Consider the following 24,580-nt stretch of genomic DNA (forward strand, 5'->3'; position numbering starts at 1 on the left):
GGACTTAGGAGCGTCCTCCGGATTTCCCATATCATCACCTGCTGCTTTCCCAGGCCATCAACAGGGAATGGATTGGAAGTGAAGCATGTGAGACATGAACTGACACCCATATGGGACTGCACGTGGTGGCTTTACCCACTATGCCACAATGCCGGCCCTTATTTCTTTACTTTTGACCAGTGGATTCTTGTGTTACAGTAGAACTTGGTCATATTCCTGTAAACTGTTTTAGATGATGACTCAGGAGTCAAAAACTACTTTTCCTTCCTTCAACTTTAAAGTGACGTATTCGGGCCGGCGCCGCGGCTCACTAGGCTAATCCTCCGCCTAGCGGCGCCGGCACACCGGGTTCTAGTCCCGGTCGGGGCGCCGGATTCTGTCCCGGTTGCCCCTCTTCCAGGCCAGCCCTCTGCTGTGGCCAGGGAGTGCAGTGGAGGATGGCCCAGGTGCTTGGGCCCTGCACCCCATGGGAGACCAGGATAAGCACCTGGCTCCTGGCTCCTGCCATCGGATCAGCGCGGTGCGCCGGCCGCAGCGCGCCGGCCGCGGCGGCCATTGGAGGGTGAACCAACGGCAAAGGAAGACCTTTCTCTCTGTCTCTCTCTCTCACTGTCCACTCTGGCTGTCCAAAAAAAAAAAAAAAAAAAAAAAAAAAAGTGACGTATTCATAGATTTTTTTGGGTTGTGTTGTATTGATGCAATGTAGAAATCACCAGGAGCCTCATCACTGACAAGTTCTCAGGCCAACAGGTAAAGCATATTTTAAAATTTATCTCCTTTCTATTGATGTTTGTATGAAGAGTGATTGCAGTCAGTGTGTGATGGTGGGGAAAGAGGAGTTATTAATTTTTGGAGCTTAAACAAATCCAGAGCTTCAGAGAGAGATGTGCCTGAAATTTAATTTCAGTTTTGGAATCTGTTCACTCATTAGTATGCAATTTCCTTACAATTTTATTATCATTTCCAGGGAGGCAGAATTATGGCCATCACAACAGCATGACAGTGCTTAAGTTAAGTTACTGTCTGTGAGCAGAACGCATAGTCACGTTCACAAACATTCTCCGAGGTGGGTGCCAGATACACGCATAGCAAGAGTGGGAATGTAGAGGACAGTGTAGAAAACTTAAAATGACTCCTAGAAGGGTGTGATACTGGTTTGTAGAAATGAGAGAAGATGGAGAGAGAGAAACAGCACATACGTAACAGTAGATAGCTGGATACATGTTCCAGATAACCCTGACTTACACCCTGGTAATGCGGAAGATAAAGTCAACTTTTGGGTTTTGATTTCACTGTTTTGGAAAAGTAAAGCAGTGTAGATTTTAAATTATGCAAATATACTGAATACATGCTGTAGTATCTAAATGTGTTACATCTTAATTTTTCATATGGAAAATTACCTTATATAATTTCAAAATTTTATGATTCATAATGTTATTCATACAAAATATGCAAAAGCACAATATTATTTATGATTGAGCCTATCTCAGTGTTAAAATTAAGGAATTGAAGGCCTTTTTGGAAATACTGGTGTTTTCCATTTCTGAATGAGTTTGGATTGAGTGGAATATTATGTCTTTGAAATATGATATATATCAGGTTTACCAGTATAAGACTTAAAAAAAAAATCCCCTGTTAAATATGATTTCTTGTACATTTGTGCTGGAAATATAATTGTATTTGCCTTAATTTTTAACTTTAACTTCTTGATGAAAACTAGGTATTTAGTATGAAAGAATTTATAAATAGTGTGCTTGTGGAGTCACCACTCAGAATTTCAGGATTACTTTATTTTTCTTTACAAATTTTAGTTTTTATTATTTTAAAGTATTATTAAAAATAGTTGTAAAAAGTTAAGCCATGCAAAGGTATATATAAAGTGAAAGCTTGGACCCTCCCTAGCTCTTCCATTGTAAGCCAGTCATAATTTTAGAGGAAATGACTTATTTTTTTGCATTGTAAATTTAAATTTTAGTTTTAATAAATTTTTAACACAGTCGGTATTACTTGTAGATACAAGTCTAAGAACATAATCCCCTCTTCCCTTCTCTGCCTCCCTCCCACACTCCTCCATCCTCCTTCCTTCCACCTTTCGTTTTTGTTTTGACATAACATTTTATATTTTCTTTTCGATAAGAAGGCTTAATACTTCACAGAGTAAGAAGCTTAACTAGTAAAGAGCAAAAAGAGCCTAGTTTAGTGGGAATATAGAGAACAGCTGTACACACTAGTTGAATGCAAAAATGACCATTTCACCATATAGTTTTTTTTGTCAGTATTCATGATTTCTTTCAATGAAATAGTCAATGGCAATGGAACATCTAAATATTTCCCATGTGGTTACAACATAATAACTAGAAGTCATTTCCTCTCAACAGTTTATGCACAGGAATAATTTAATGCAGATCACAATGCAAATAATTACATGTTACATTTTTCTGTACCCTGTTAGTTACCACTAATCAGGGAGGACATATGGTATTTGTCTTCTTTGGACTGGCTTATTTCACTAAGTATAATGGCTTCCAGTTCATTTTGTTGCACATGATAGGTTTTCATCTTTTTTATGACTGAGTAGTAGTACGTAGTATATATATATCACATTTTCTTTATCTAGTCTTCATTTTATAGACATCTGGCTGGATTATGTATATTAGCTGTTGTGAATTGCGCTGTAATAAACATAGGGGTACAGATCACTCTTTCGTGTGCTGACTTAATTTCCTTTGGGTAAGTTCCCAGGGTGGAATGGCTGGGTCCTATGGTGGATCTGTTTTAGCTTTTTGAGGAATCTCCTACTATCTCCCACAATGACTGTATTAGTTTGCATTCCAATCAACAGTTAGGAAATGATTTTTAGAAGAGGAATGGCTTTTGGGGCCAGCATTATGGTGTAGTAGGATAAGCCTCTGTCTGCAGCGTCAGCATCCCGAATGGGCACTGGTTCTCATATTGGGTGCTTCTCTTCCGATCCCGCTCTCCTCAGATGGAAGACCTCTCTCTCTCTCTCTCTCTCTTTCTCTAATTCTGCCTCTCAGATGAATGAATAAATATTAAAACAGATGAATGCTTTTTAAATAAATTTTCCTATACATTTTTCATCATAATTATTGCTTGATTACGTTTTTCTAACAATAGGTCTAATTGCCTTTTGGGAAAAGCACTTGCACTGTAAGTCTGACTATTCTTGGCTCAGAAGTTTCAGATATTAAGTATGTTAATTAGGATTATTAGCTGCACAGACAGAAAATGAATTTGTTTTGTAAAAATGTGATTTTGATTGAGTCATAAGATGTAAAAGTCTGCAATTGGACATGGCTCCAGGTTAGCCATCTCTTAGAGAGACAGTGATAGTGCTGACCTTGTCTTGTTCATACATCTTCAACTCCCTGTCTGTGTGGGCTCCATTCTTGGACTTGAATGGTTTCATTCTGGCAAGGGGGCTACAGCAGTGCTGGCCATGAATTCACCCAGCTTCAGCTGCAGCAGAGAGAAACGTCTGCAGAACTTGATCTCTCTGTTCTGATTGGCCTGGCTTGCCGACCTAACACATGCCCATTTGTGTTAGACTGCTTGACTGCCATGACAGAGGACCATGGACATGATGGCATAGATGACAGGGTGCTGATGGGTGTGGTTTCTCTGAAGCCTCTCTCCTTGGCTTGCCTTCTCGCTGTGTCCCCACATGACCACTGTTTTGTTGGAGTTTGCTCTCCCCCTTTTAGGTAGTTGCCATTCATGCTGGGATGGGACCTGCCTTAGTGACCTCATTTAACCTTAGCTGCTTTGCAGGCCCATCTCCAAATACTGTGTGGTCACATCAGAAGTACCGGGAGTTTGGATGTCAACATGTGAATTTTGGGGGGGTGTATATTTAGGTCCTTGAATTTATTCCTGCAGAGCTCTCATCAACAGAGGCCTGCCTCAAGTCATGTGCTCTCCTTAGGTCCAGTGGGAGAGTAGAGTAGGTAGAAATACAGAGGAGTGGTTTCCTGGTGACAGTTGGCCACTGTTGTCTGTGTTGGTGTGACTGGGTCTTGCCAGACAAAACCAACAAGAATCATAGGTGAGGATTATAATATCAGTAACAGTTGTTTTCATGATTATTAATGATGAATAATTAAATAGTAAAGGAAGGGATTCTTGAATTAATTTTTGCATTTTACTTCTGAGGAGAGAAAACCATTATCCTACTTAAGAAAGCAGAGCAGAATAGGGGCTTTGTTAAAATGAAATTCTGAGAAAAATGACAATCTGAGAAGATGGTGGCAGTTCTTTTATCTTTCTTAAGCTTGGGAAAATTGAATATTCTATGCTAGGCAAAAATAATAATCAATGTGTGACTTACTATAGTAGATATGACCTGATTTATTTTACTTTTTTTTTTTTTGGAAATAAGTGATTTTTTTTTTTTTTGGTCACAAAATCTTTTCTCATCTCTCTCGAACAAGACAAAAAAAGCAAAAAAAAAAAAAAAACCACTATATTCAGAGAAAGGAACCTAAAGCTTTATGCTATAAATATTTTAATATGTGGAGACTGTGGAAGGCAGTACAGTATTGATAATATTTACAATATTTGTGGAGAAATCAGTGATGATATCAGGAGCCAAAGCGCACGTCTCCAGCTCCTGAGTGTGGTGGTCATGTGTGGAAGACATTCTGGATGACTTTGTTTCCTTACTTGATGGTATGAGCAATCAGGGATGCCCATGGAAAATACTGGAAACATGGATGCTTCTTTTATAGCAGGTGAGGCTGGGGCCAAGAAGAAACTAGAAGGGCCAGCACTACCCTGAGCCATACCCTGTGGCAATGGGGATGTGATTGGCCAAAGCCTGGTTGCAGGCTCTCTCCCTGGCTGGCTATTGGTTCCGCACAAACTGTCGAGTGAGCATGAGGAGGAGGGGAGTCCCTTCTGTTCCATTCTGCTGTCAGAAGAAGGGGAGTGAGTTCCTGGGGAAGCAAACAGGAGCGGTTCATTATTCTCACCTGGAACTGAACAAAGATTAGGCACACCTGGTGCAGCTAGCGCGCCTCAGGGTCTCGTCGGGATTCACATAAACCCACAAACAGAGAACAGGACTGATCAGTAAAGGAAAAATTGGCTTAATTTCAAGAAATTTTAAGCAAGAGAGCTGAAGAGCGGTTTCTGCACAGTTGGGAGGGAGAATGAATTTGCCCCACAGAGGCTGCATCGGGCCAAACTGTCCATGATGCGTCAAGGCCATGGACAGATGAGGAATCTGCTTGAGTTCATAATCTATCCAAGCGGAAGAATGCAACTGTGGGGAGAGAATGCTGGTGGTAAATATTAATGGTACTGAACACAACTCCAGTTTTCAAAAATTGAAATATGCAGTTTTAATGAATTCATACATAATATCAATACCAACATGATATAATCCATTACAAAAAGTTATAATTCTATACATTTCAATTTCCTGTTATCATTTACTGCATTTATTACAAGGATTAGTTTAGATACTGAGATTATTTAACATAATTAAATTTTTAAAATTTCAATAGATACAATAAAACATATATAATTTTATCTAAATTCAAGGTTTTAGAATTAGGACATGGTCCACCTGCTAAAATGCTTTCAATACAACAAATCATCCAATTAAACTCATTTCCTAGGTAGAAAATTCACAAAGAAACAGAGAACCATGAGTCTCTTTTTGAAGATGTGTTTGAAGAGGACAGTGACAGAGGGAACTTGGAGGGGGTGTAGGGAGTAGCTCTGCCATCCGCTGCTTCACTCCCCAGATGGCTGCGATGGCTGAGGTTGGTACAGACTGAAGCTAGGGGCCTGGAGCTCCATGAGGGTCTCCCACAGCCGTAGTAAGTGCCCAAGTATTTGGCCATCTTCCACTGCCTTTCCAGGCACATCGGCAGTGAGTTGGCTGGGAAGTGGAGCAGCCAGGACTTGAACCAGCGTGCTCACGTGGAGTGCTCACGTTGTAGGCAGCACCTTAGCTTACTGCACCTCAATGCCGGCCCCGTAACTGTGCATCTTTAGGTTGGAAATTCCTGACTTCATTTTATCTCCTTTAGTAACGAAAATGCCAGGGGCCTAAATTATATAGAATTACCAGAACTTTTAGTCTAGGCTTCTTGTACACAACTATTTACAGAAGTTTTCAATAATTACCATAAACTTCTTATTGCTTCAAGCATCCTCCAATATCATTCTATTTCTTATAAGATGTACCAGGAGACAGAAGTATTCAAACATAGTTTGTTGAAAGTATGCAAGCATTTTAAAAATTAAGTCTCAAATGTTTATAATTTGTGAGGAAAGCTATGTAATATATGAAAATAATCAATAATTATTCATAATTCAGCTATAATACACCAACGAAGACATCTCAGGACTTGTCACCAAAAACTAGGAGGTGGGGCAGGCGTGTGGTCCAGTGGTTTACATGCCTGTGTGCCTCATCAAAGTGCTGGATTCAGAGCCAGCTCCGGATCCAGACTCTAGTCTCCTACTGATGCAGGCCCTGGGCAGATAGTGGCTCCACTAGTTGGGTTTTGCTACAGATGTGGGAGAGCTGGATTGCGTTCCAGGCTCTTGGTTTTCACACCCTTTGCCATTGTGGGCATTTGGGGAATGTGTGCGCTCTTTTTGTATCTCTGCTTCTCAAACAAATAAAGAATTAAAAAAAAAAAAAAAACCTAGGAGAGAAAAGGGAGGAGGAGGTGATAAAATTATTTAAATAAAATAAGAAACCAGGAAAAATGCAATAGCCTGACCTTTTTTTAAAAGATTCATTTATTAGGCCGGCGTCATGGCTCAGTAAGCTAATCTTCTGCCTGAGGCGCCGGCACACTGGGTTCTAGTCCCGGTCGGGGCGCCAGATTCTGTCCCGGTTGTCCCTCTTCCAGGCCAGCTCTCTGCTGTGGCCTGGGAGTGCAGTGGAGGATGGCCCAAGTCCTTGGGCCCTGTACCCGCATGGAGACCAGGATAAGTACCTGGCTCCTGGCTTCGGATCAGCTCTGTGCACCGGCCGCAGTGCGCTGGCCGTAGTGGCCATTGGAGGGTAAACCAACAGCAAAAGGAAGACCTTTCTCTCTGTCTCTCTCTCTCTCTCACTGTCCACCCTGCCTGCCAATAAAAAAAAAATTTGTTTATTTATTTATTTGAAAGAGTTACAGAGAGGCAGAGAGATCTTTCATCAGCTGGTTCACTCCCCAGATGGCATCAATGGCCTGGGTTGGGCGATCCAAAGCCAGGAGCCAGAGCTTTTTCTGTGTCTCCCACATGGGGGGAGGGGCCTAAGCACTTGGGCCATCTTCTACTGTTTGCCCAGGCCACAACAGAGAGCTGGATCGGAAGAGGAGCAGCTGGGACTCAGACTGATGCCCATATGGGACACCAGCACTGCAGGAAGCGGCTTTACCTGCTGTGCCAGAGCGCCGGCCCCGCTTTCATTCTTTTAACAAGGGATTCTCTGAAAATTCAATAAAGCTTTAAAATCTTTAATGATATAATTTATGTATCTATATATATTCATCATCTATGTAAAATAATTAATAGAATTGCTGTAAAAATTTATGTACCATAGAGGCTCTACCTTGTTTTCAGGTTTCTATAAATCTACAAGTAATATCTCAGTAGATTCTAGACAGCCTACAGTTGTAATCTCTTAATATAACTTGGTAAAAATATATGCACTCAGCAAAAGTAAAAACAAATAGTAACTTTTGACTTTTGGGACAAATAGAAGATAAAACTGAAGTTGAAGAATATTTAAAAAAAAGTAGGAATGGCCGGCACATGGCTCACTAGGCTAATCCTCTGCCTGCGGCGCCAGTACCCCGGGTTCTAGTCCCAGTTGGGGCACCGGATTCTGTCCTGGTTTCTCCTCTTCCAGTCCAGCTCTCTGCTGTGGCCCGGGAGTGCAGTGGAGGATGGCCCAAGTCCTTGAGCCCTGCACCTGCATGGGAGACCAGGAGGAAGCACCTGGCTCCTGGCTTCGGATCGGCGCAGCACGCTGGCTGTAGCTGCATTTGGCGGGGGTGAACCAACGGAAATAAGACCTTTCTCTCTCTGTCTCTCACCATCTAACTCTGTTTGTTAAAAAAAAAAAAGTCAGAACTACATATAAAAGTCTAAGAAAAAGAGCATAAAATTAATTAAACATGCAGTAAATGATATTAAAAACATTTATATAAGGAAAGCAAAAGAAAAATTAGTGAATAAAGGTGAACACATAATAAATAGAAATAGGAAAGATATATCTAGGATGTTGAATACGATACTAGCAAAATAAACCTATTCACTTCAGTACCTAGCCACTTAGCCTCATCAAAGTTAAGGTTAGGAAGGGCTGAAAGCAGAAATATAAATGAGAGGTCTTCAGAAAGCTCACAGAAAATCCATATCTGAAAACCCTATGCAAGGCATTGAAATTTTTTTACAGTACAATAAATATATCTGTGAATTCCGTTTTCTACAAGCTTTTTCAAGTACCTGTGTACCTTTAAGGGTGAAACAGGGAATGATTTACCAATATACAGTTAATTAAGAGCTGCCAAGAGGATTTTAATAAATAATTTTAATATATTGGTGCTAGTAAATATGAAAAGCTCCTTGAAACTGATAATTTTACAAGAAATACCTTATCCAGTTAGCTCCTAATGGGAGAGAGAAATGTAATGCTCAGTAAACAAGAAGGAAATTGGGAAGATGGCCAGCAAGGTGATCGCTCTCATTTCGTTCGACCGTTTCTGAAGACAAGAGCTTTGGGAGTCTGCAGTGTTCTGGCAGCCATACTTGGTATCTCCAAGACTGAAACAAATTATGTCATTGTTGCAGAGACTGTGTGTTCTGTCAATACTCTGGGATCTATTTTGTGTAGTTTACATATAGTGATCAGTTTAAAACATTTACTTTTAAATTCTCTTTATGAAATGCAATGTTTGGCTTAAAATTTGCTTTTATTAATTGGAAAACCCACAATTACTGTGTTGGAGGGAATCTTGGGGTTCACTTGTCTGCATTTCCAAACTAGGAAGAATACCCGTCATGGTGACATGATCTTGATCATGGTCATCATGCAAACTGCTGGTTGACAAAGCCCTAAAAGCAACTGCTCACCTGTCTAGAAAAGAAAATGTTGAAGATTCCCTTGCCAGATACTGGGTGAAGGGAAGATTTCTTTCCTATGTGATTCACACATGGCAGAATTTCTCTGTAACAGCATAAACCTTAGTGAACAATATGAAGTGCTTTCAGATTGGAATTTGTAAAACTACCTGAAGGACTCCTGAGTTAGTAAATTTGCTTTCTGTGGAGGTTGCCTTCAAAGTGACAGTCGTGGTAACAGGTGTCTCAAAATTTGCCAAGCTTGAGCAGATGGACAAGAATTTTAAAGTGGTCCCCAAGGATTACCAGGGCCCTTCTTCTTTTGTGTAGAGAAAAGGAATAATCAGCCTGAATAAGTAATAATGTCACATCCTGACATTACCACTGCATGAAAGCTACTTACAGAAAGCAAGCTGGGAGACAACCTCTGTATTGCCAAAGGATGAAAATGTTAGAGGTGTTTCTGAGATCTGGAAGTTATTTCATTTAATCTGCATGATTTAGAGCACCACGTGGGAGAGGATGTGGGATTCTTGTTTTTTCTTTTCTGTTCTACAAAGATCTTATGTTAGGCCTGTGGCAAAATCTTTTGAAGGTGTTCTTTGGGTGCACAAGTGAGTCAGTGTTAGTAAGCCATAGATCTGGAAGAAACTTGACATCGTCTTGTAAGTTGCAGAAGACAGATTTATGTTTGTCATTCTCCATGTCCTATCCCGGAGCATACAACAGTGCTTATACACAGTACATGGTGCGTAAACATACACGAAGTGGATAGCACAACGTTAGAGAATGTCACTCCCTTCTTACATGATCCCCAAACCTCGCACAGTAAATGGGAGTTAGCAGAGAGTTTGGGTGTTACTCTCGACACCCTAAGCTTTGAAGAAGGGATATTGCAGGAAGAGGTTATTCTAAAATGCTGGAGAACTTGAGAGCATACAGATGGCTAGTACTACTTTGGCTAGATAGAAATCATGTGGCATCTCTCCTCAAGAGGTTCTCCAGGTGTGCTCATCTTTTTAAAGATTTATTTGAAAGAGTTACACAAAGAGAGAAGGAGAGGCAGAGAGAGAAGTCTTCACTTCTCATCAGAAACCCTACAAGCTAGGAGGGAATGGCGAGACATAGCACAGGTGCTAAGAGAGAAAAATTGCCAGCCCAGAATATTATATCCTGCCAAGCTCTCATTTGTGAATGAAGGTGAAATAAAGACCTTTCATAGCAAACAGAAATTGAAAGACTTTGTGGCCACTCGTCCGGCCCTGCAAAAGATACTTAAAGATGTGCTACACTCAGAAACACAGAAACACGGCCATCAATATGAAAGAAGGGAAAGGAAGAACACCTACCAGTAAAAGAGCATGGGAAGCTCAAAGCATATACTAGAAAATATTTCCGGGAAAATGGCAGGGCAAAGTCACTACGTATCAATAGTCACATTGAACATTAATGGTCTGAATTCTTCAGTTAAAAGACACCGTTTAGCTGACTGGCTCACAGAACACAACCCAACTATTTGTTGCCTACAAGAAACACATCTCTCTAACAAAGAGGCATGCAGACTGAAAGTGAAAGGTTGGAAAAAGATATTCCATGCCAACAGAAACCAAAAAAAAGCAGGTGTAGCCATATTAATATCAGACAAAATAAACTTTAATACAAAAACTGTTAAGAGAGACAAAGAGGGACACTATATAATGATTAAGGGTTCAATTCAACAGGAAGATGTAACTATTATAAATGTATATGCACCTAATTACAGGGCACCGGTCTATTTAAAAGATATGTTAAGGGACTTAAAGGGAGATTTAGATTCCAATACAATAGTACTGGGGGACTTCAATACTCCACTCTCAGAAATAGACAGATCATCCGGACAGAAGATCAACAAGGAAACATCAGATTTAATTGACACTATTGCCCAAATGGATCTAACAGATATCTACAGAACTTTCAACCCTACATCTACAGACTTCACATTCTTCTCAGCAGCGCATGGAACCTTCTCTAGGATTGACCACATACTAGGCCATAAAGCAAGTCTCAGCAAATTTAAAAGAATTAGAATCATACCATGCAGCTTCTCAGACCACAGCGGGATGAAGTTGGAAATTAGCAACTCAGGAAACCCCAGAAAGTATGCAAACACATGGAGACTGAACAACATGCTCCTGAATGAACACTGGGTCATTCAAGAAATCAAAAGAGAAATCAAAAACTTTCTGGAAGTAAATGAAGACAACAACACAACATATCAAAACTTATGGGATACAGCAAAAGCAGTATTGAGAGGCAAATTTATAGCAATAGGTGCCTATACCAAGAAATTGGAAAGGTACCAAATAAATGAGCTTTCAGCGCACCTCAAGGAACTAGAAAAACTGCAGCAAACCAAACCCAAATCTAGTAGGAGAAGAGAAATAATTAAAACCAGAGAAGAAATTAACAGGATTGAATCCAAAAAAACATTACAAAAAATCAGCCAAGCGAGAAGCTGGTTTTTTGAAAAAATAAACAAAATTGACACCCCATTGGCCCAACTAACTAAAAAAAGAAGAGAAAAGACCCAAATCAATAAAATCAGAGATGAAAAAGGAAACGTAACAACAGACACCACAGAAATAAAAAGAATCATCAGAAATTTACTACAAGGACCTGTATGCCAGCAAACAGGAAAACCTATCAGAAATGGATAGATTCCTGGACACATGCAATCTACCAAAATTGAACCATGAAGACATAGAAAACCTAAATAGACCCATAACTGGAACAGAAATTGAAACAGTAATAAAGGCCCTCCCAACAAAGAAAAGCCCAGGACCAGATGGATTCACTGCTGAATTCTACCAGACATTTAAAGAAGAACTAATCCCATTTCTTCTCAAACTATTCAGAACAATTGAAAAAAGAGGGAGTCCTCCCAAATTCTTTCTATGAAGCCAGCATCACCTTAATCCCTAAGCCAGAGAAAGATGCAGCACTGAAAGAAAATTACAGACCAATATCCCTGATGAACATAGACGCAAAAATCCTCAATAAAATTCTGGCCAATAGAATACAACAACACATCAGGAAAATCATCCACCCAGACCAAGTGGGATTCATCCCTGGTATGCAGGGATGGTTCAACATTCGCAAATCAATCAATGTGATTCACCACATTAACAGACTGCAGAAGAAAAACCATATGATTATCTCAATTGATGCAGAGAAAGCATTTGATAAAATTCAACACCCTTTCATGATGAAAACTCTAAGCAAATTGGGTATAGAAGGAACATTCCTCAATATAATCAAAGCAATTTATAAAAAACCCACAGCCAGCATCCTATTGAATGGGGAAAAGTTGGAAGCATTTCCACTGAAATCTGGCACCAGGCAGGGATGCCCACTCTCACCACTGCTATTCAATATAGTTCTGGAGGTTCTAGCCAGAGCTATTAGGCAAGAAAAAGAAATCAAAGGAATACAAATCAAGAAGGAAGAAGTCAAACTATCCCTCTTTGCAGACGATATGATTCTGTACTTAGAGGATCCAAAGAACTCTACTAAGAGACTATTGGAACTCATAGAGGAGTTTGGCAAAGTGGCAGGATATAAAATCAATGCACAAAAATCAACAGCCTTTGTATACACAAGCAATGCCATGACTGAGAAAGAGCTGCTAAGATCAATCCCATTCACAATAGCTACAAAAACAATCAGATACCTTGGAATAAACTTAACCAAGGACGTTAAAGATCTCTACGATGAAAACTACAAAACCTTAAAGAAAGAAATAGAAGAGGATACCAAAAAATGGAAAAATCTTCCATGCTCATGGATTGGAAGAATCAACATCATCAAAATGTCCATTCTCCCAAAAGCAATTTATAGATTCAATGCAATCCCAATCAAGATACCAAAGACATTCTTCGCAGATCTAGAAAAAATGATGCTGAAATTCATATGGAGGCACAAGAGACCTTGAATAGCTAAAGCAATCTTGTACAACAAAAACAAAGCCGGAGGCATCACAATACCAGACTTCAGGACATACTACAGGGCAGTTGTAATCAAAACAGCATGGTACTGGTACAGAAACAGATGGATAGACCAATGGAACAGAATTGAAACACCAGAAATCAACCCAAACATCTACAGCCAACTTATATTTGATCAAGGATCTAAAACTAATTCCTGGAGCAAGGACAGTCTATTCAATAAATGGTGCTGGGAAAACTGGATTTCCACGTGCAGAAGCATGAAGCAAGACCCCTACCTTACACCTTACACAAAAATCCACTCAACGTGGATTAAAGACCTAAATCTTCGTCCTGACACCATTAAGTTATTAGAGAACATTGGAGAAACCCTTCAAGATATTGGCACAGGCAAAGAATTTCTGGAAAAGACCCGGGAGGCACAGGCAGTCAAAGCCAAAATCAACTATTGGGATTGCATCAAATTGAGAAGTTTCTGTACTGCAAAAGAAACAGTCAGGAGAGTGAAGAGACAACCGACAGAATGGGAAAAAATATTTGCAAACTATGCAACAGATAAAGGGTTAATAACCAGAATCTACAAAGAAATCAAGAAACTCCACAATATCAAAACCAACAACCCACTTAAGAGATGGGCCAAGGACTTCAATAGACATTTTTCAAAAGAGGAAATCCAAATGGCCAACAGGCACATGAAAAAATGTTCAAGGTCACTAGCAATCAGGGAAATGCAAATCAAAACCACAATGAGGTTTCACCTCACCCCAGTTAGAATGGCTCACATTCAGAAATCTACCAACAATAGATACTGGAGAGGATGTGGGGAAAAAGGGACACTAACCCACTGTTGGTGGGAATGCAAACTGGTCAAGCCACTATGGAAATCAGTCTGGAGATTCCTCAGAAACCTGAATATAACCCTACCGTGCGACCCAGCCATCCCACTCCTTGGAATTTACCCAAAGGAGTTTAAATTGATAAACAAAAAAGCGGTGTGCACCCTAATGTTTATTGCAGCACAATTCACAATAGCCAAGACCTGGAACCAACCTAAATGCCCATCAACGGTAGAGTGGATAAAGAAATTATGGGATATGTATTCTTTAGAGTACTATACCGCAGTAAGAAACAATGAAATCCAGTCATTTGCAACAAAATGGAGGAATCTGGAACACATCATGCTGAGTGAAGTAAGCCAGTCCCAAAGGGACAAATACCATATGTTCTCCCTGATCGGTGACAACTGACTGAACACCAAAAAGGAAACCTCCTGAAGTGAAATGGACACTATGAGAAATGGTGACTTGATCAGCATAGCCCTGACTGCTAATGGACAACTTAATACATTATCCCTCATAGTATTTTTTTTTTGTCTGTTCTACTTAATATGACTGGTTTAATTCTGTAATTATCACACAGTTATTCTTAAGTGTTGAAAATTAACTGAAATGTGATCCCTGTTAAACATAAGAGTGGGAATAAGAGAGGGAAGAGATGTATAATTTGGGGCATGCTCGGGCTGACTTGCCCCAAATGGTAGAGTTGGAAACATACCAGGGGATTCCAATTCAATCCCATCAAGGTGGCATGTGCCAATGCCATCTCACTACTCCAAGTGATCAATTTCAGTTCACAATTGATCATAATGAAAGGACTAAGAGTCAAAGGGAGCACATAAACAAGTCTAGTATCTGCTAACACCAACCGATAGAATAAATAAAGGGGAGAGTGATCCAACATGGGAAGTGAGATACTCAGCAGACTCATAGAATGGCGGATGTCCTAAATAGCACTCTGGCCTCAGAATCAGCCCTAAAGGCACTCGGATCTGGCTGAAAAGCCCATGAGAGTATTTCAGGCATGGAAAGCCAAGACACTCTGGCAAAAAGATCTCTGTGAGTGAGATCCCAGTGGAAAGAACAGGTCTTCAAAGAGGGAGGTGCCTTTCTCTGAAGGGAGGAGAGAACCTCCACTTTGACTATGACCGTGTCTAAACAAGATAAGAGTCGGAGAACTCAAGGGGCTTCCATAGCCTTGGAAACTCATAACTGGTGCATAGGGAGATTACTGATGCCATAAACAGGAGTGTCAATTGGTAAAGTCAACAACAGGAGTCACTGTGCACTTACTCCTCATGTAGGATCTCTGTCCTTAACGTGCTGTACACTGAGGCTTAATGCTATAACGAGTACTCAAACAGTATATTTCACTTTGTGTTTCTATGGGGGTGCAAATGACTGAAATCTTTACTTAATGTACACTAAACTGATCTTCTGTAAAAAAAAAAAAAAAAAAGAAAGAAATTATCAATTCCCAACTTGACTCTCACTGGGATTAAACATGACAATAGGTCTGATCTGATTTCATCATCATTTAAAAAAAATCATCTATTATTTTTCACTTTATGTTTCTGTGTGGGAGCAAACTGTTGAAATACTTACTTAAGGTATACTAAGCTGATCTTCTGTATATTAAGATAATCGAAAATGAATCTTGATGTGAATGGAAGGGGAGAGGGAGTGGGAAAGGGGAGGGTTGTGGGTGGGAGGGACGGTATGGGGGGGGAAGCCATTGTAACCCATGAGTCGTACTTTGGAAATTTATATTCATTAAATAAAAGATAAAAAAAAAAAAAAGAGAAGTCTTCATCTGCTGGTTCACTCCCTAATTGGACGAGATGGCCAGAGCTGCACTAATCCTAAGCCGGGAGCCAAGAGTTTCGTCCGGGTCTCCTGTGTGGGTGCAGGGGCCCAAGGACTTGGGCCGTCTTTTATTGCTTTCCCAGGCCATAGCAGAGAGCTGGATGGGAAGTGGAACATCTAGGACTCGAACCAGAGTCCATATGGGATGCTGGCACTGCAGGTGGCGGCTTCACACGCTATGCCATAGTGCCAGCCCCCATTTTTAGGTTAGCTGCCTCCAACAAGGCAAGTGAACAACACAGGAGAGGGTTTTCCTGTAACTTTCAAGCCGTTTAACTGGAAATCTGTCCTGCATTGTTTTGTTGCCTACTAGGGGCCACATTTTGCAGAAAAACTCATCATTTTCCCCTGAGAGAACTACTGACCTTTTTCCCCCAACTTTTATTTAATATAAATTTCCAAAGTGCAATTTTTGAATTGTAGTGCTCCCCCCCCATAACTTCCCTCCCACCCGCAGCCATCCCATCTCCCACTCCCTCTCCCATCCCATTCTTCATCATGATTCATTTTCAATTATCTTTATATATAGAAGATCAACTTAGTATATACTAAGTAAAGATTTCAACAGACTGCACCCATACAGATACACAAAGTATAAAGTACTGTTTGGGTAGTAGTTTTACCGTTAATTTGCATAGTACAACACATAAGTACAACACATAACTCCCTACTTGGGGAGCCGGTGCACAGTGACTCCTGTTGTTGATTTAACAATTGACACCCTTATTTATGATGTCAGTAATCATCCGAGGCTCTTGTCATGAGCTGCCAAGGCTATGGAAGCCTCTTGAGTTCGCCAACTCCAATCTTATTTAGACAAGGCCATAGTCAAAGTGGAAGTTCACTCCTCCCTTCAGAGAAAGGTACCGCCTTCTTTGATGGCCTGGAGAACTCCTGACCTTATAGAAAATTTAGGTCACATCCTTTTGGGTATGTTCACTCATTTGTAGTGGCATCTAAACTGTAAGAAGTGGAAAACCTATATATTATTTTAAAGGGAAAATTTGACAGTCACCTTGTTATACTTGATTGTATTTGAACTCCTCCTGTTTTCCCAGAGAAGAATCCTCCCCTGACTGACTGAAGAGTGGTACCATTATTGATATTGTATCATCTAAGCTTCGCTTTGCTTATTTATGTATGATATTAATTTATTGAAACACTAGAATAATTTAGTTTTCTATAAAATATGTAAGATTTCCATGACATCAACTTCTGTTTGTTTTTTTTTTCTGTTTCTCTCATGTTTATATCTATGTCAGAAAGAGTCCAATGAAGAAATATAATGTGCTCCTAAAAGTTTCTAGCATAGGCAATGAGTATAGAATATTAGTGCTTACAAATATTTGGGAAGGAGTGGAATGGAAATCAAAGGGGTTTATTGGATTTTTGGTTTCAAAGTTAATCAACCACCATTGTGATCTGAAGGTTATTACTGTACTATTGTATAGCTACTGCCCCTGCTAACGTGGCAACCTTACCTGGATAGACTATTAGAAGTGCAGATGCTCCCATGGATTGAGCTTGCTTGTCAGAAGCCCTGTCACAGAAAATGTTTCTCTTCCTCTGTCCTTTTGGCTTTCCCTTCATCTTGGGAACCAATCTCATTTCATGGGAACACACCCATGTGTGACAATTACCATGAGCTAAGGGCTGGCAAACTTTGTTGGAGTTCTAGTGGTTTCATAGCCCAACATTTACTTAGGATCAGCCTGATTATTTTTGAACAGGTAAAGAACTTTGAATGTGGATAGTTCTTTCTGGCTATTTTATCATGAGCATGGAGCTAGAGTGCAGAACGGGGATGGCAGTTATTGGGCCCCTCTGGAACCATTGATAGTCGACATTGTTAACATTCTACTTAGTTATCACACAGTAAACATAGACCTTTATAATTAAAAATTCTGGTGGTTATCACTTTAACAAAGTATCCAAACTCAATCAGACCATTGGAGGGACAACTTTTTTTCTTAAATTATTTTTATTTATTTATTTTAGAAAGCATTTATTTAATGAGTATAAATTTCATTTACATCTTTAGGAATACAGTGATTCTTCCCACCATACCCACCCTCTGCCCTACTCTTCCCCCATTCCTCTTTCCTCTGCCATTCCCAGTCCCATTCTCCATTAAGATTCATTTTCAGTTAATGTTAAACACAGAAGACCAACTCTGTACTAAGTAAAGATTTCAACAATTTGCACACACACACAAAATATAGGAAAACTGAGACCAGGTTTTACAGTTAAATCTCATTGTATGACTCATTTATGACAGAGATCCTGCATGGGGAGTAAGTGCACAGTGACCCCTGTTGCTAATTTTACAATTAACACTCTTATAAAGCCAGTGATCATCCAAGGCTCTTGCCATGAGTTGCCCAGGCTACAGAAGCCTTTTGAGTCCACAAACTCCATCAATATTTAGGCAAGGCCATAGGAAAAGTGGAAGTTCTCTCCTCCCTTAAAAGAAAAGTACATCCTTCTTTCATGGTCCTTTCTTTCCACTGGGGTCTCATTCATGGAGATCCTTCATATAGGACATTTTTTTTTTGCCACAGTATCTTGGCTTTCCATGCCTGAAAAGGTCTCATGGGCTTTTCAGCCAGACCAGAATGCCTTAAGGGCTGATTCTGTGGACAGAGTGCTATTTAAAGCAATTGTCATTCTAGAGGGACAACTTTATAAAGATTATTTTTGTTGGGATGTTAAGAGAAAAGTGTTATGTCACTGCTCATGTATTTGTATTGGCATTAATCTGATTGTGTTTATAAGGCAAGGTGCAGATACATAATTTGAGAATTCTGCAAGACAATCGCCTGGCTACCTAAAAAAAGCTGATATCCTAAAAAATAATCAAATAAGCAGGTAGCTTAATTGTCTGTATTCAAAGAGACTATAGAACAAAATGCAATGAAACTCTGTTGAATTCTGTATTGAGAAAAGTATCTATATATGAATGTCATTTTGGGGATACTTGAACAGATTTGAGGATGGATGGTCTAGATGATATATGAGATAATATGGAATTATGGTTTTCTTTTTGGTGTAAGTATGGTCTGTGGTCATGCAGGAGATAAATGTTGAAATCTCTGGGATGAAGTATAATGATGTCTACTTACTTCCAAGTGATTTTGTAAAATGATTCATGCACATACAGAAGGAATGTGTTGTTAAGTCTAGAAAAGTATATATGGGTGTTTGTTATACTGTTCTTTCCAGTGTTACAAAGATTTTAAACTTTTAACAATAAAAGGTGGAAAATGGAAAAGACTTTGCCCTTTATTTAAGTTCAACCTGCTAGCACAATGCATGCTATTGGTGCCAATACGTGAATGCCAAGGATTCTTTATAGAGCTTCTTCTACTGACAGTTACAATAGCCTTTTTGGAGGGTGGATCACAGGAATATGGCTAAGCAGAAAGGGCACTTACTATGTTAGAACTTAATACATGGAATAGATGTTAATAAAGTATATTTCATTAAATTTAAGATATGCAATATATAACATACCATAATTTTATTTATCACAAAGAAATAAAAAAGTTAATATTTAATTTTAAGAATAATCCAGGTTTGAGATATTAAAATATGAAAATAAGAATGAATCCTAGAATTAATGAAATACAGTATTCCCCTCCTCCAAGTGGGTACTTATATTCCAACTGTAATTCTATCAGGATTATCCCGATCTAGTCATTTTCCTAGTTATCATGCCTCAGAGAAAAATATTAAGGAGGTAACAAACCTAAGTTTTGCTGCCAATGAAAAACATATGGATGTATCTACTAGTCACAGATGTAGTAGAGAAAATAGTAGGGAAAAACTGTACAAGCAGGAGGAAGAGGTTTAACTTCAACACTTTGACATGGTTGTGCATTTGGATCTTGACCCTGTTGCACCACTGATGTTACTTGCTTCATGTTACAGATAATAGAGTTTCTTTTCTAGGTCATAGTAAGTTTTTGTATGTATATGAACAATAAAACAGAATTAACTCTGACAGTTTTCAAAAGATGAACAGCTGAAAAATATAGAAAAATACAAAACACAATGAGCCCTCCTAATTCTTGGCATCACTAAGGCCTGATGCAGATGACAGCAGTAGATTGTTTGACTGTTAATGATACTTGCCGCTGTCTCTGGGAGGACCATGCCTCCTTTCCCTGTCAGCCTCAGGGGCGGCCAATGGTAAGGGTGCTATAGGTCACTTTTGTGCACAAATTTCATAGACCAGCTCATTTTGTGTGTCATATTTCCTTCTTAACTTTGTCCTGGGACCCTGCTAGTGACTGATGTGTAGCCTGGGACTTGCAGTGAAGGCAAGAGAGAGAAAGGATGAGAAAGAGATCAAGGAAGGGTATAGAACACTAACACTAATGTGAGGTAAGAATTATTTTTGAAATTCACTGAGATGTTTGAGGCATTGGTGAGTGTAGCATAACTTAGCTTTTGATTGACTGAAATCATCAAATCATCCCAAGTAAACTTATTACAGATAAAATTAGCAGAAGAACAAGATACCTTTGCATCTGCAAAATTTGCTTGTTTCTTGACAAATTAGGTCAACTAAGTTACTATGGAGAGCCATATAATAACACTACTTCTCCATATGGTGGAGGTTGTTTGACAACAGATTAATTATCATTGATAAAGGTTAGTACAAACAGTAATACTGAAATGGTATACATATATATATATATATATATACCTATATCTATATACTGCTGTTCTAGAATCTTTATTTGCATTGAACTCATTTATCTTCATTGCTAGTCTTTGGAGTTTGCATTATCTTCTGTATTTTATCCTTTTTTTTTTTTTTTTTTTTTTTTTTTACTATTCTGCAATGTTTGATTTATACTTTCAGCTCCTTCTTTATTTTATTCATTCATGAGGTATCGAAATTGGGAATAAGAGGAAGGCTAGTGTAATTATGCCAAAATAGTTGTGATGGATTCTGCACTTCTATTTAACACATGGGTTGAACCATCTTTATCTTTACATCATCAGTTTGGAAGATGGAAAGTGGGCAGGTGAGCCTAGCAGAGCAGAGAAGACTGAAACCTACTGAGAGCTGAGTGTCTGATGGTGAAATTATGACACGAAGTGGTTGGCAGGAAAGAATTCTAGAGAGGCCCAGAAATTTAAAGCCCCAGGAACCTTGAAAGGTAAGATGTGCTGAAAACAGCAGAGTTGGGTGAAAGGACATAGGTGGGGTAGGCATTTTGGGGAGGGGGTTAAGTTCCTGCTGGGGAGGACCACATCCTGTTTCTGAGCATGTGGAATTGAGTCCGGTCTCCGTATTCCAATCTAGCTTCCTGCTATTGTGCATGCTTGTGCTGGTAGGCACCGCGTGATGGCCCATGTACTTGGTTCCTGCCCCCCGTGTAGGAGTCCTGGCTTTGGACTGGCCCAGTCCCAGCTTTTGTGGGCATTTAGGGGAGTGAATCGGTGGATGGAAGATCCTCTCTCTCTGTCTGCCCCTAAAATAAATATAACTAAAAAAATAGTTTAAAAAGTACATTTGTACTAGAGCCCCTGATCGTCTGCTCGGCCAAGGGGTGACCCAAACCTTGACCCGTCAGGCAATATGGGGTTGCTACTGAGACGCGTTTGTATTTTATTAATGATGAAATAGAAGTCTCAAGAGCTTAACTAATGGGTTCATTGGTATGCATTTAGCAAGGCTCGATCAGAATTAAAATCTATGGAGCTTCCTCCTGTTGGCACATGTTATCCCTGTGAGGCACTTTAATCACAGGCTAGCATCTGGAGAGTTTACCCTTTTGGCTTTAACAGCAGTGAGGGAAGTGGCACTTCTAGTTCCTGAGAAAGATTAAAAAAGTTGGTAGTTTATGGGAATCCATGTCATCTAGGGGATAATTATTCTTTATCTTTTCTACATTCTACTGAAATGTGCATCTAAAGACCTTGATGTCACTTTTTACAAATATTGCTTTCTTTTTTTTGAGAAATAGATGGAGATGAAATGGGGTGAAGGGAGGAAGAGAGAGTGGGAGAGTCGGAGAGAGGGAGGGAGGGAGGGAGGGAGATGGAGAGAAACATGCCCATCTGGTTTCACTATTCAGATGCCTGTTCCAAGATGGCCTTAGCAGGAAGCTGGAATCAGAAGCAGAGGCAGATCCTGAATCTCGGCACTCTGACATGAGATGTGTCTGTTCCAAGAGGCGTTCTAACTGCCAGGCATGTGCCCAACTGAAGATGTTATTTTATTAATGTCTTTTTGTTTGTTTTAGTGTGGCTGAAATTAATAAACTAATTTTTAATTTAAAATTAATTTTAATAGAGTCACTGTGATTTGCAGACACAGTTCTAAGAACACAATGATATTCCCTTCCTCCCTCTCTCCTTCCTTCCTCCTCTCCGCCTCACTTCCTTCTCTCTTAAGTTTTTGAAAAAGCATATTTTAAAGTTACATTATGATAAAAAAACTTAATACTTCATCAAATATGAAGATTAACAAGTAAAAAGCAACAAAACCCTAGTTTAGTGGGAATACAGACAATAACTATAAACAGTAATTGAATGGAAAAATGACCATGTCTTCCATATGCAGCAAATATTAATCACTTGTCATTAAAACTACAATAGCGTAGCATTCTTTGACCGAAGTATAAAACAAGGTTTTACAAAACTATATTTGCAGCAATACTGATATACACATTTATTTCTTTTTCAAATTTTTTTTTTAATTTTAGCTCCCATATTTAAGGGATAAAATGTAATACTTGTCTTTCTTGGTCTGGCTTATTTCACTCAACCTGATTCCCCCAGTTGTGTCCATTTGGCAGTAAATGGTAGAATTTCATCTTTTAAATAGCTGAATAGTATTCCTTTATGTACATACACCACATTTTCTTTACCATTCATCTGATGATGGACACCTTGGTTGGGTTCTAATCTTGGCCATTGTGAACAGTACTGCCATGAGCATGGTGGTGCAGGGATCTCTTTGACTGTGTTCAAGTCATTTGGGAATATACACAGTAGCGGGATTGCTGGATCATATGGCAAGCCTATTTCTATTTTTTAAAGAGAATTCCACATTGTTCTCCACAGTGGCTACACTAGTTTACATTCCCACCAGTGGTGTCGAAGTGTTTCCTTTTGTCCTCATCCTCAGCTGCATCTCTCACTCTCTGTGTTTTGGATTTTAGTCATTCTGACCAGGTGGGGTGAGATCTCACTGTGCTTTGATTTGCGTTTCTGTGATGGCCATTCATGTTGATCACTTTTTCATCTATTTGTTGACCATTTGTGTTTCTTCTTTTGAGAACTGTGAAGTCCTCGGCCCATTTCTCAATTGGATTGGATTTTTTTGTTGTTACTGTTGAGTTTTTTAAGTAGCTGATATAATTGGGATATTAATCCTTTGTCAGATTGGTGTTTTGCAAATATTATTTCCCTTTTGGATATCTTTTTACTCATGATGATTTCCTTTGCTCTGCAGAAGTTTCTGTGTTTTGTTTAGTCCCATTTGTTTAGCTTTGCTTCTGTTTCCTGTGCTCTGGGTGGGGGTGGGGGGAGGTGTTCTTATCTAAGAAGTCATCCTCTGCATCATTGTCCTAGAGTGTTTCCCCTACATTTTCTTCCAGCAACTTTATAGTCTCATCTTAAATTTAGGCCATTGATCCATCTTCAGTTGATTTTGGATATATTGAGAAGTATGAATATAATTTCATTCTTGTATGTGTATATCTGGTTTTGCCAGCACCAGTTGTTAAAGAGATTATCCTTACGCCACATGATGGTCTGAGCACTTTTGTCAAACGTCAGTTGCTGTATGTACGTGGATTAATTTCTGGGCGCTCTATTCTGTGCCATGCTGTGTTAATTACTGTAGCATTGTAGTATGTTTTGAAATCAGGTATTGTGCTGCCTCCAGCTTGGTTTTTCTTTCTCAGAATTGTTTTGGTTATTTGAGGTTTTTTGCAATTTCATGAATTTTCGGATTGCTTTTTCTAAATCTGTAAATAATGCCATGTTGGAATTCTCCAAAAGTAGGTTTTACAATGCAAATGTTATCTCAGTCAATTAGCTGCAGCATAGGTAATACAATTTAGACTTAATGACCATTTTCTGAAGTGTCTTAGGTTAGTAAATCAGTAAAAATTGTATAAGGTTTGTAAGTTGTTATTAACTCACTTAATTCCCATTTTCCATCTCAGGAATAAATGAAGATATTACAGGTCAGGAATTTTCTTTGATTTTGCCAGACGTTTGTTCAATTTTTACAAATTGCTACTCTAAAAATATTCCCAGTGTGGTCAATTTACTTTAATTGTTTTTTAAATAAATAGGATCAGTGAAAGAATTAGCTACATACCTTGTTTTCTTCTCTAGCTAAAATACATGCTTTGTTTTTACAACAGAAATGCATACAAGCAATGTGATTAAATATTTCTCAATGGAAATAATTAAGTTTAATGGAAATTTAGTGAAGTTAGATATTATATTTACTGAAATCTCTTATGAACTTTTGGGATGGTTCTTAGTTCTTAAGAGCTTCCCAATATTACAGTTGGAAGAAACTGTATAGGCAGTTTGGTTCAATATTTTCCCTGATGTTGACTCCTAACTTGTCTGCTGATGAGTACTGTTTGCATTTAGGTGTTCTCTGGTTTTGAAACTTTGAGCTTTGAATGTGTTTTGTACTTGAACAATGCATTGTTGACTCAGTTCAGCTCTTTGCCCAGTGATTACCTTTCAGACATCTTAGCACAGCTTTGGTATCTCATCTCCCATCCTTAATCATACTGATCTCACTTTATTGGA

Source organism: Oryctolagus cuniculus, chromosome 9 (genome assembly GCF_964237555.1).
Source record: "Oryctolagus cuniculus chromosome 9, mOryCun1.1, whole genome shotgun sequence".
Taxonomy (NCBI): Eukaryota; Metazoa; Chordata; class Mammalia; order Lagomorpha; family Leporidae; genus Oryctolagus; species Oryctolagus cuniculus.